Source organism: Dromiciops gliroides, chromosome 2 (assembly GCF_019393635.1).
Source record: "Dromiciops gliroides isolate mDroGli1 chromosome 2, mDroGli1.pri, whole genome shotgun sequence".
NCBI lineage: Eukaryota > Metazoa > Chordata > Mammalia > Microbiotheria > Microbiotheriidae > Dromiciops > Dromiciops gliroides.
In genome coordinates this window covers 437,573,788-437,586,341 of record NC_057862.1, presented here as the reverse complement: position 1 = coordinate 437,586,341, position 12,554 = coordinate 437,573,788, and positions in this window count along the sequence as shown.

Genomic DNA, 12,554 nt, shown 5'->3' with positions numbered 1-12,554 from the left:
CTTTTATTTTTTGTTCTGATTTTTCCTCCATCTCAATTATTTAATTTAAAAAGTGCTTTTTAAGTTCTTCCAAGAACTCTTTTTGTGCTTGGGACCATTTGATGTTTCTCATTGAAGAAGGAGTGGCTTTTTGATCTCCATTATCTTCCTGTGAATATGAACCCATAGCTTCTCTATCCCCATTGTAGCTATCTATGCTTGGGTTCTTTCTCATTTGCTTACTCATTTTCATTCATTCATTCATTCATTTTTGTTTTATTTTGCTGCTAGCAGTTTTTGATGTGATCAAGTTCTAGTCTCAAGGTATGGGGAATGAAACTCCGATTCTCAGGTCCTTCTTACTTTTACTTCCTGAGGTTTGTCTCAGGGCCAAACCTTGGGCTCTCCTCTTTACTCCTAATCCAGGTAGGGCCTCCAGCCATGTTGTCCCACAGATTATTTTGCTTCTTGAAGTGCCTCTGGTAGTTGCAAACTACAGATGTCTTCTCTGCCCCGGAGCTGGAACCATGGACTCTGCTCTCCTGCAAGTACACACAGCCAGCAGGGTCCCCACCCCTCTGCTGTTGTACTTACCAGGTGTGTGTTAGCTCCTTTCCCCCTGTACCTGCAGCCTAGGACTGTCTGGTCAGCACAGGTGTGTTTGGCATCGCTCAAAGGTCTTTTCAGTCTTTCCTTATTTGTCTGTCAAATCCCAATACTAGGGGCAGCTAGGCAGCATTTAGGTGGCACAGTGGATAAAACACCGGCCCTGGATTCAGGAGGACCTGAGTTCAAATCCAGCCTCAGGTGCTTGACACTTACTAGCTGTGTGATCCTGGGCAAGTCACAAGTCACTTAACCCTCATTCCCCTACAAAAAAACCAAAACAACAACAACAACAAACAATAAAAACAAACAAACAAGCAAAAAAACCAGAAACAAAAGCAAAAACAAAAACAAAAAAACAACCCTGACACTGTCCTTGAGAGGAAAGTTTCTAAGATTAAAGCTGCCTCTCAACCCAGCCGCTTTCAGGGCTTGTTGTTTGTTGATTCCACAGAGTCAGCCTGGAGGTGTTCACCCAGGCTGAACCTTTGCCCCTGGAGGTCAAGTCTTTGCAGGGTTCTTCTCAAGTTGTAAAACAACTTGAGGGTGACTGCTTTACCCTGCCATTTGTTTATTTCCTCTGCTCTATATTCCCTCTGAGGTTATGTTCTGTCTTTTTTTTTTTGTGGAGAAAATTTGGAGAGCTGAAAGTTTTTTGACCTACTCTGCCATCTTCCCAGAAACCTCTCCCATTTCTACATTTCTACATTTGGCTCTCAAATTTAGACTTTTTGACTTCTTATATTTGGCTTTTGGGTTTTTGACTCCCAAATTTTGAGAATTTGACTCCTAAATGTTGACTTTAGGATTTTGACTTTGATTCCAACATTTTGATTCCTGAATTTTGACTCCCTGGATTGATTCCCTGGATTTGACTCTTGCATTTTGGCCTTTCGACTCATGAATTTTGATTCTCAGATTTTGATTCCCAAGTTTTGATTTCTTGATTTTTGACTCTCAAATTTGAACTTTTTGACTCCTAGATTTTGACTCCTGTATTTTGACATGTTCACTCCCAAATTTTGACTCCCAAATTTTGACTGTCAAATTTTGGCATTTTTGACTCCAAAATTTTGATTCCTTGGATTTTAACTCCAAAATTTTGATGGTTTGACTCTTACATTTTGACCCTTGGATTTAGACCCTTGAAATTTGACATTTTGACTAATGGAATTTTGACTCCTGAATTTGGATTCTCAAAGTATGACATTTTGACTCCCTGATTCTGACATTATGACTCCTTGGATTCTGACTTCTGGATTTTGATTCTCATATTTTGACTCTCAAATTTTGACAATTTGATTCTGAAATTTTGACTTCAGGATTTTGCCTCCCTTGATTTTGCCTCTCAAAATTAGACTTTTGACTTTTATATTTTGACTCCCAAATTTTGAGAATCTGGCACTCCAGTTTTCACTGCTGGATTTCAAGTCTCTGAATTTTGACTCCCAGATTTTGACATTTTGACCCATTGGATTTTAGCTCTCAAATTTTGACTCCTTGATTTTGATTCTCAAATTTAGACTTTTTGAGTTCTTTTTCTCCTTGGTTTCTCTGCAGTATCTGATGTTATTGACTAGTACCTCCTAAACACTCTATCCTTTGCTGGATCCCAAGGCACTATACTCTTCTTGGTCTCTTCTGTTTCTCAAATCACTTTTCTCTCTCTCTTATCTTTCCTGGTAATCCCATTCATCCCCATATCTTAAACTATCATCTTTATGAACATAACTCTCAAGTCTATATCTGACCTCTTTTCTGAAGTACCAGACTTTTATTTCCAACTGCCCATGGGACAGCCTGACTGGTATCTCTTGCTAGTACCTCATACTCCAAATGTAAAAAATAATACCATATTTGTGATTTATCTCTTCAACCTGTTCTTCCTTTTGATATCCCTATTCTTCTAAGAGGCACCACCATTTACCTAGTCTTTCATGTTTAAAATCTTGGTTTTGTTTTTTACTTTCCTCCCTCTATTATTGTAATGGTCCCCTCCTTTATCTTTCCAGTGCTACCACCCTAATTATGCAGACATTTGTAATAATGTCCTAAAAATTCTTCTAGCCTCTAGTCTCACTACTAAAATCCATTCTTCATATTGGTAACAGATCAATAGATTTGGTCCTGTAATTTTCCTGCTGAAAATCCTTTAATGTTTTCCTTGTTTTTGTTCCTCAGTCATTTTTTCGGTCATGTCTGACTCTCTGTGACCCCATTTGGGATTTTCTTGGCAAAGATACTGGAATGGTTTGCCATTTCCTTCTTCAGCTCATTTGACAGATGAGGAGATTGAGGCAAACAGAGGAGATTAACTTCCCTGGGGTCATATAGCTAGTAAGTGTCTGAGGGCAGATTTGAACTCAGAAACACTCATTTTCTTGATTCCAGGAATGGCACTCTACTCACTGTGCCAATTGGTCACAGCTTTTCCCTATTTTTTTTTTTTTACTAAATAATGTCTGAACACATTAGTCTCGTCTTTAAAGTCCTCCACAGTTTGGTATCCACCTTATCTTTCTAATCAATTTTATACTTATTGGGATTAAGCATAGAGAAGGCAAAATGGCAGGGTTTAATCAGGGTTGCAGATTATCAGGAGGAACAGTAGAAACACTAGAAGGCAAAGGACTCAAGGATGAAACACAGAATATTGCTGAAAAGGTTGACCATAGAGGCAAGACTGTGAAGAAAAGAAATTGGAGTTAGAGGTAGGCTGATGAAATGGAAGCATAGGGACGGATTGGGGACTTGAAGCTCCCCATGATGGTGATGCAAGGGTGGAACAAGAAAAACAAGAATGTGAGAAACATGAAAAGAAAGGAGATTGTGATCAGAGAGGGGAATCCTGGAGGCCAGAAGGTTGCATAGTCTAGAGTGATGGTAAAGTCCAGATGGTGTGTCCAGTTGGAGATGGAGTTCACAAGAGTTGAAAAGGCTGAGTAACTTCAGCACCAGCATTAGGAGTATAGTTTCCAGGGAATCAGAAGCTAATCATTTTGTAAGCTCATCAAGTTGTTTGGAAACTCCCTTGATCAACTTTCTACATTAACATAAATTTAAAATATGCCTTCCAGGGGCAGCTAGGTGTAAATTTGCCTTTTACCTTCTTGGTTCTGTCCCTTGGGAATAAGCAGAATTTTTTTTATTCCTCTTCTACATTATAGCAGCACAAGTACTTCAATATTGCTATGATATTCATATTTCCCTTCTCTTCTCCAGGTTAACCATGTCCAGTTTCTTCAATATGATCTTCACATGACACGATCTCCAGTTCCCTTACTGTTGTGACTGCCTTCTTCCAGACAACTTCAAGCGTGTCTATATCCGTCCTAAATGTGGAGCCCAGAGCTGAACCTAGGCCATGGTCTGATGACAGTAGAACCACTAGCCCCCTTATGAAGGCTGTCCTGCCTTTTTAATGGATCATAGGCTAGCATTAGCTTTTTGTGGCTGTCATATCACATTATTGACACTTCTTGATCTTGTAAAATTCCCAGACCTTTTCTTTTCACACAAACTGTTGTCTAGCCACACCTCCCATCCTTGAGTTTTTGATCACAAATATAAAACTTTTCATTTATTCCTCATTAAATTCAGTTTTCTTTGATTTAGTTCATTGTTCTAGCCTGGTGAGATCCTTTTGGACTCTTTGTCATTAAATCTGTTAGCTATTCCTCCTAGCTTTTCATAATCTGAAAATTTGACAAGCATAGTTTCTTTGGCTCTAGATGAAATTTTGATAAAGGAGAGGGAATAAGCATTTATATTTTGCCTACTATATATCAGACACTGTGCTAAGTGCTTTTTTTTTTTTTGGTGTGGGGCAATGAGGGTTAAGTGACTTGCCCAGGGTCACACAGCTAGTCAAGTGTCTGAGGCTGGATTTGAACTCAGGTCCTCCTGAATCCAGGGCCAGTGCTTTATCCACTGCGCCACCTAGCTGCCCGCTAAGTGCTTTTACAAATATTATTTCATTTAATCCTCACAACAACCCTGGGAGGTAGATGCTGCTATTATCCCCATTTTGCAATTGGGGGAACTGAAGCAAATAGAAGTTAAGTAACTTGCTCAGGGTCTCACAGCTAGTAAGTATCTGAGGTCAGATTTGAACTCAGGTTTTCTTGACTCCAGGTCCATAGTTCCATCCACTCTACCCCCAGCTGCCTCCAGTTGATAAAAGTATAAGACCCCCACAGAGATAAAGATACAATGCACTGGAGACTTCTCCAAGTTGATATTGACCCATTTATTCAATAAATATTTATTTGGCACCTATTATGCACTACGCATTGGATTCAGTTGTACAATTAGTCCTAAATCTTCTCAACTCTAATATTGTCTATCACACCCTTCCCACCTTGTATGTGAAAGTAACGTGGGAGACCATGAGATACTTTGCTGACTATAGTATGGCTAGAGCATTCTGCTGATTTACCATCTTGTAACTCTATCAAAAAAAGTAAATAATCTGATATGACCTATTCTTAATGAATCCATGTTGGCTTTTAGTGATTACCAGTTCCCCTTCTAAATGCTTAAAAACCATATGTGTTCTAGAATTTGTTAGGCATAGAAGAGTCAAATTGCTGCTTTCCAATATGCTGCCTCCAATCTTTACTCTTTTTTTAAAAAAATGAAACATCTCCCCTCAGGCAGTCTAACATCACCTCTCCTGTTCTCTGAAGTCTTTCAATGACTATAGAAAGCTGACCATTCACAGCTTCCAGATCTTTCAACACTCTGGTCTAGAGTTTGTAATGGTCCAGTGGCTTGAACCTATTGATGACATTTGGTGGCTCTTTCACTAGTCTTTTGACTTCAGTGTCATTTTCAGTTAATCATTTTTGTTTTCTCCTTAATCCAAAGTTAATTCTTTCTGATAGGAAAAAGAAAAGAGAAGCAAAATAAGGACCCAGTATTTCAGCTTTCTCATTGTTGTCCCTTATTATTGGTTCATTCACCCCATTCTTTGATTTTCCTGTCCCCCCCACCCAAATCACCAGAGAACCCATTTTCATTGTTCTTAGCATTCATTACCTTTTCTTTCTTTCTTTCTTTCTTTTTTTTTTTTGGTGAGGCAATTGGGGTTAAGTGACTTTCCCAGGGTCACACAGCTAGTAAGTATCAAGTGTCTGAGGCCGGATTTGAACTCAGGTCCTTCTGAATCCAGGGCCGGTGCTCTATCCACTGAACCACCCAGATGCCCCTGCATTCATTACCAATCTTGGTTCATCTTAGGTCTTAGCACACTTCATGTATCTCACAGAATCACACTACTGTTTTTGTACACATCCTTAGTTTCCTGTTCTTGAATTAATTTTCAAATTGATATCTTTTAAAAATCTGAGTTTTAAAGTCACTTCTGGTCAGTGAGAGGAGATAGATGAGTATTTTGGGAAACAGATCACAGACCTGGCATGGAGACATGATATTTGTACTAGTTGACAGGAGGCTTCAATTATCCAGACATCTGTTGGTGCTCTTTTTCTCTGCCAAAAGCAGAGCAGGTAATAACTTCTTGACTTGCCTTAATGATAATTTCAAACTCCAAAAAGTAGAGGAACCAACAAAGGGAAATTCAATTCTGGATCTGATTCTCATTAACAGGGAGGAACAGGTTGCTGGGGTGGAAATGTAGGAAACCCTGAGTAATTGACTACTCCCTTTTAGAGGCTGTGATAGATTTTGGGAAAGCAGATTCCAAAGTGTTCAGAGGAAAGATGGGACTCCATGATCTACAATTCTACAGGGGATGCCATCCTAGGAGATATAGGAAATACTCAAGAATGAAATTTGAAAGACACAAAAGGAAGCAATTCCAATGGAGAGGAAAAATGGGATTTTATTGGAGAGATCTATGTTGAAGCAAAGGGAATTCACTAAACTACCTTAGATTCTAGAAGAAAATGTAAAGAAGATGGAGACAAGTCTAGGTAATAGAAGATGGGTATAAAAATCAGGTCAGGAGTGCTAAACCTCAGAATGAACTGAGGCTGGTAAGGGAACCTAAGGACAGAAAAAGGCTTTTTTTGGGTTTGTTTGCTTTTTTATTTAAAGGTATATTAAGAGAGAAAGGAGATCAGAGAAGGAATAAAATGCCTGCTTGGGATAGAAAGGATGGTGACAACTGAGAACAGAGATGAAGCAAAATTGCACAATTTTTCTCTTTCTGTTAAGGAGAATGATTCCAGGGCAATGACTTTTGCTCTGAAACTGATGGTACAAAAATTACTAGTGGGGAGCTGAAACCCAAGATAAATAATGAGATAATAAGAGAGTACCTAGTTGCATTTGATGGATATAGGCCTCTTGGCCCAGGTGACCTTTATTCTCCTTACTGAAAGAATTGACAGATATGATGGATGAGCACTGAGGATGATTTGAAGATCATGGAAAATAAGAGAGGTATGAAAAGATTGGAGAAGAGCAAATGTTACATTAATTTTCAGCAAAGGGAAGACAACAGAACCAATAAAATATAGGCTAGTGAACCTGACACTGATTCCTAGGAAAATTCTAAAAGGAATCATGAAAGAGATAGTTGGTAAACATCTAGAAATGAAAGCAGTAATCACCAGGACCCAGTCTGGCTTCCTTAGGAATGTTGTTGGTGTGGCTGTTGTCATTTCACTTGTGTCTGACTCTCTGTGAACATATTTAGGGTTTTCTTGGCAGAGAGACTAGAGTGGTTTGCCATTTCCTTTTCCAGCTTATTTTATAGATGAAGGAACTGAGGCAAAGAGGTCTAAGTGACTTGCCCAGGGTCACATGGCTTGTAAATGTCTGAGGCTGTATTTAAACTCAAGTCTTTCTGATTCCAGCCCTGGTGCTCTATCCCTGTGGAACCTAACTGTCCTCTTTAGGAATAGACCATGCCAGAATAACATAATTTATTTTATTTGACAAAGTTACCAAACTGATAGGTGAGGGGGAAACTGTAGATATAATTTATCTAAATTTTAGTAAAGCAAAAGAGAGGCAAAATGGTGTGATGGATAGAGAGCTGGCTTGGGAGCCAGGAAGTCCTTTGGTTCAAGACAGACTTCTGATACATGCTGACTATATGACCCTGGGTAAGTCATTTAACTTCTCGGTGTTCTAGACCAGAGGTGTCAAACAAACTGCTCATGCCAACAGGAACCAGATTAAAATGTAATTGGGAAATATTTAACAAAATAAACAAAAAGACAATAAAACATCAATAATGTTAATATGTGGTTTTCTAAGTCAATATGCTTCCTGCAGGAATCCTCATGTATGGTTTAGAGGATTCTGAGTTTGACACCACTGTTCTAGACAACTCTCTAAGTCCATAAATTGCAGAGACTAGTGCTGACCTATGTCAGTATTGGTACTGGAAATCACAGGACAGTCCCCACCTACATGCTATATTTGTGGAGAAGAAGGAAAGATATAGACTAAGTAATGATATAATTAGATGAACTCAGAATTGATTTGATGGCCAGCATCAAAGAATGTTTCTTGATAGTTCATTGCCAATGTGGCAGAAGGTCTCCAGTAGAGTTCCTCAGGTGTCTGTGCTTGGCATTGCTGTTAAACATTTTGTATCAATAATTTAGATGAAAGCATAGATGGTATTAGGCTCACCAAATTTTTAGATGACAAAAAGCTGTATTAACTGTATTAAGGATACAGTTAGGATCCCAAAACAGATATTGACACCCTAGAGCATTGGGTTGAATCAAATAAAATGGAATTAAAATAAGGATAAATTTTAAATCTTATACTTGAGGTAAAAAAGTCAACTTCACAAGCATAGGTTAGGGGAAGCAGGGTTAGTTTGTCTGGAAAAGATTTTGGAGTTTTGTGGCCTGCAAGCTCAGCAAGAGTTAGCGATGTGAAGAAGTTGCAAAAAAAAAAAAAAGGCTAATAGGATCTTGGGCTATATTAAGAGACGCCTAGCTCCCAGAATTCCCTGGGGAGTTGGTAGTTTCCATTGCATTCTGCCCTGGGCAGAACTCATCTGGAGGATTAGGTTCAGTCCTGAGTGCCAGACTAGAGAACAGCCAGAGAACAAGCAGGGCAGTGAAGGCATCTTAGGGCCTTAGCATCCTAAAATCATAGATTTAGAGTTGGTCCCTAAGGTCTGTAAGGTACAATCTTCTCATTTTACAGATGAGAAAACAGAGTCCAAGAGAACTTGAGTTCATGTCATATCAGGATTGGTTGAAGGAACTGGGGATGGTTTCGTCTGGAGGAGAGGATATTTAGAAAAAGTCAGGGTTGGGGGAGGGTGGTATTATAGTTATGTTCCAGTATCTGAAGGGCTCCCCTATGGCAGAGGGATTAGACCTGTTCTGTTTAGTCCCAGAAGGCAGAGGCAGGAGCAAGGAATGGAAGTTGCAAAGAAGCAAATTTAGGCTTGCTCTTAGGAGACATCTCCTCATAATTAGAGTTGTCAAATGGACTCCTTTGAGAGTCAGTGGGATCTGAGCTCTGGGATCTTTGAGTACAGTAATTATCTGAAGGGGATGGGATGATGAAAATGGAATGTTCCCTCATTTACTCAAGGTTGGCTAGGAGCACAGTATGCAAAATCCTACCTGTGATGATCTGGATGGGATGGGGCTGTCTGGGTTCAGATGGACACTTTATCTATGGAGTTATCGTTGGGAAATGAGAGCCGGTTTTAGGGATGAAAGGGAAAAAAGTAAACACAATAGATACTTATAGGATACAGGATAAAACTTCTCTCTTAAATTATCTGGGAAATTCCAGAAGAACATCCTTATATTATTCTGTCAAGTAAGTAATCAAAGACCCTATAGTGGTGCTCATGGTTTTTTGTCTTGGGATTCTGCATGTGAAATACTAAGATTCCATAGGGGAAAGGGGAATAAACTTGTATCATAGAAAGATCCTAACAGGGTAATGAAGTCCATGCTCATTAATATAATATATGTAAATATATAATAAATATAAAATAGAAATTAAAATAATATTTAAATAATCCATATTATTATAAATAATATAATATAAATGTATATATATCTGTTCTGTAGGAAGCAATGTTGATTCATTTTTATCTCTCAGAGTGAAGTAGGCTAGTACTTGCAATTACAAAACTCTAAAAAGTAAAACTCTACATGTATAGATGTAGTAAGACAGGGTTATGGAGACCACAAATTGAGATTTATTTACTTTAGCCAATTTTCTAAGAGGCAAAAAAGTTATAAAAAGGAGACATGAATAGTGAACTATAATCTTTTTCATTATATAAAGAAATAATCATGTATGGAAAATCCACTTGTCCACCATGGCTCAGAAATAAGGCATATACACACAGTTTAAATAATGACTGATACATACTTTGGAATCCTTCGAGAAAGTCTCAGCTTTTAAACCATAGTGGACAATTTCCAGACAACTGGGTCATGAAATGAATTATGACAGTCACGTTGCAATAGGCTCCATAACACCTTTTGAAGAAAGAAATTATGATTAAGGCAAGACCATAATTTATCTGCTTTTGGCAGCGAATGTCCAGATAATTGAAGTCTCCCATTACTATGTCATGCCTCTGTCAAGGTTTGTGTTTTGTTTCACTGAGTTTTAGTCTATTTCCTCATTCTGTCCATCTTATCTTTAATATATTCTTACAACCGTAATGGAGGGGCTTTACTAAGCATGCCCAGATTACCTAATGTGGATTATTCTGCTTTGGGGAGAAGACATCTTGTGTTCCCCTACCGTATAGATGGCAATGGCCTCTTATCATTGGCTAGGTAGCTAGAACAGGTAATTTCTTTAAAAGCTTTGAGACTGGGATCCTCATTTCATTTTTAAGCTTGGTGTCCCAAGAGCATGGAGGTTAACCCTTATTTCCATGAACTGAACTGATAAAGGGGAAAGGGCTTCCTGTTTGCCCATCTCTCTCCTTTTAGGCCCCATGGCCCTAAGAAATATACTTGGGATATTTGTCTTATTCCCTCAGTTATTACGCCTCAATTTTAGGTGCAGGAGGTAGAATACCCACTGGACCCAGACATTGGAGCCAAGATTCCAGATGGGATATTATAGTCAGCTACTCCTTCAGGGAAGCTCAGAAAAGTTAGAGTGTCTGGGACACACCATCGGTCCTCTATAAAAGTATCTGCCTGTCTCCCGCTTGAGGAGATAGGTATCTCAGAGAACTACATCTCTGTGCCAGGCCTTCTCCCCATGAAAAGAAGTCTAAGGATTTCTCTCTTGGTTTCCTTTCCCTAGCACCCTAAATAAACTATTATTTTATTCTAAAAAAAAGATTGGTTTAAGTAAATGAGAATCCTTGGCCTGAAGAAGTAAAGACTCCATTGTGGGTTGTGATCACTATGTTCAAGTATTTGAAGGGCATCATGTAGAGGAGAGAACAGATGTGTTCTGTTGGGTCCTAGAATGCAGGGCCAGGAGCAGGGTGGTGATGGTGGGGAATTTTCAAAGAGCCTAATTTAGGTTCTAATGTCAGGAAACACTTCTTCACAGTAAGAGCAGTCCAGAAATAGAATGGGCTTCCTAGAGAGGTGGTTCCTCTTCACCAGAATTCTCCCTAAGCTGATGGTAGACAATGGTTTGAACATGGGAGAATGGGAAATCCCTTTTTTTAACGTGTTATAGGAAATGACCACTGAGGTCTCTCCCAACTCTTGAATTGCATGATTCTGTAACTTGTGGGTCCATATCATTATTCCTTGAGCACAAAAAGCTTCTTTTTTTCTGATGGGGGCAGCTTTCCTTCTATAGAAAGAGAATCAAACCTGTCACTTAACTCCAAAAGTTCAGTGGTGTTTTTTCTTCCCTTTCTTTTGTTTTGTATTCTTCCACCTTCCCCACACCACCAGCTTCCTGAAATAAGGTAGAATTTCCTTTTGCCTCTTTGTTGTCCCCCCCAAAGTATTTATTACATTCTTTTGTGGAACATTTCATTCTTCTTGATATTTTAGAGAGTAAAGAAGCATTTCTCGAAGTTTTTCTTTTTTAATCCTTGAAAAATGTCTATTTTTATTGTTCTGAACATGGCAAATGCCAATAAACATGAATAGTGACATAAAAGGTACCATTTTTCTTCTTTCTTTGGGACATCACTATCACTAGCTCTACTCTTTTCTCCAAATAAAAACAAACCCTCCCTCTTAACAGATAAGCATAATCAAGTTAAAATCTACATATTGGCCATGACCAAAATATATTTCTTATTCTGTACCTCTAGTCTATCACCTCTCTGCCAGCAGGTGGAAAGTATGCTTTAATATTGATTCTCTGTTGTCATGATTGGTTATGGCATTGATTAGTGTTCTTAAGTCTTTTCACAGTAGCTTTCACAGTTAGTTTTCCTTACTTTGCTGTAGTAATTATCTAACTTACTGTCCTACTTTTGTCACTGTCTAAATTGATTCAAGTTCTTCCAGTTTTCTTTTAATGAACCCATTTATCATTTCTTCTCTTTTCTTTTTTAAATAATAAACAATTTTATTTATAGTTTTGGGTTCCAATTTTTATTCCTCTTTCCCTCCCACCTCTTCCCCCTCCCTGAGGCAGCAAACAATCAGATATGGGTTATACACATATGATTATGTGAAACATTACCACATTTGTCATTTTGTACATGAAAACTTGATTAAAAGAAAAAAAATGAAAGAAAGTGAAAAATAGCATGCTTCAATCTGTTCCATCAATATCAGTTCTTTCTTTAGAGGTGGATAGTATGTTCTTACAATGCAATAATATTATATAATGGGGCTTTGGCACATGCCCAGACTACCTAAGAGAAAGGCACCCATGTGGGTGATGCCAGGGACCTGCTTCTGGGAGAACACATCTTGTGGTGGCCTACCCCATGAGTAGGAGCAGTCTCTTGGCATTGTCTGGGTAGCTGTAATTGCCCTTGTTTCTAAATCTACCTAGTAATGGCACAATATCTCCCTCTTTCCAGTGCTATCCAGGGGTAAAAGTCTCATTCACCCGCATCT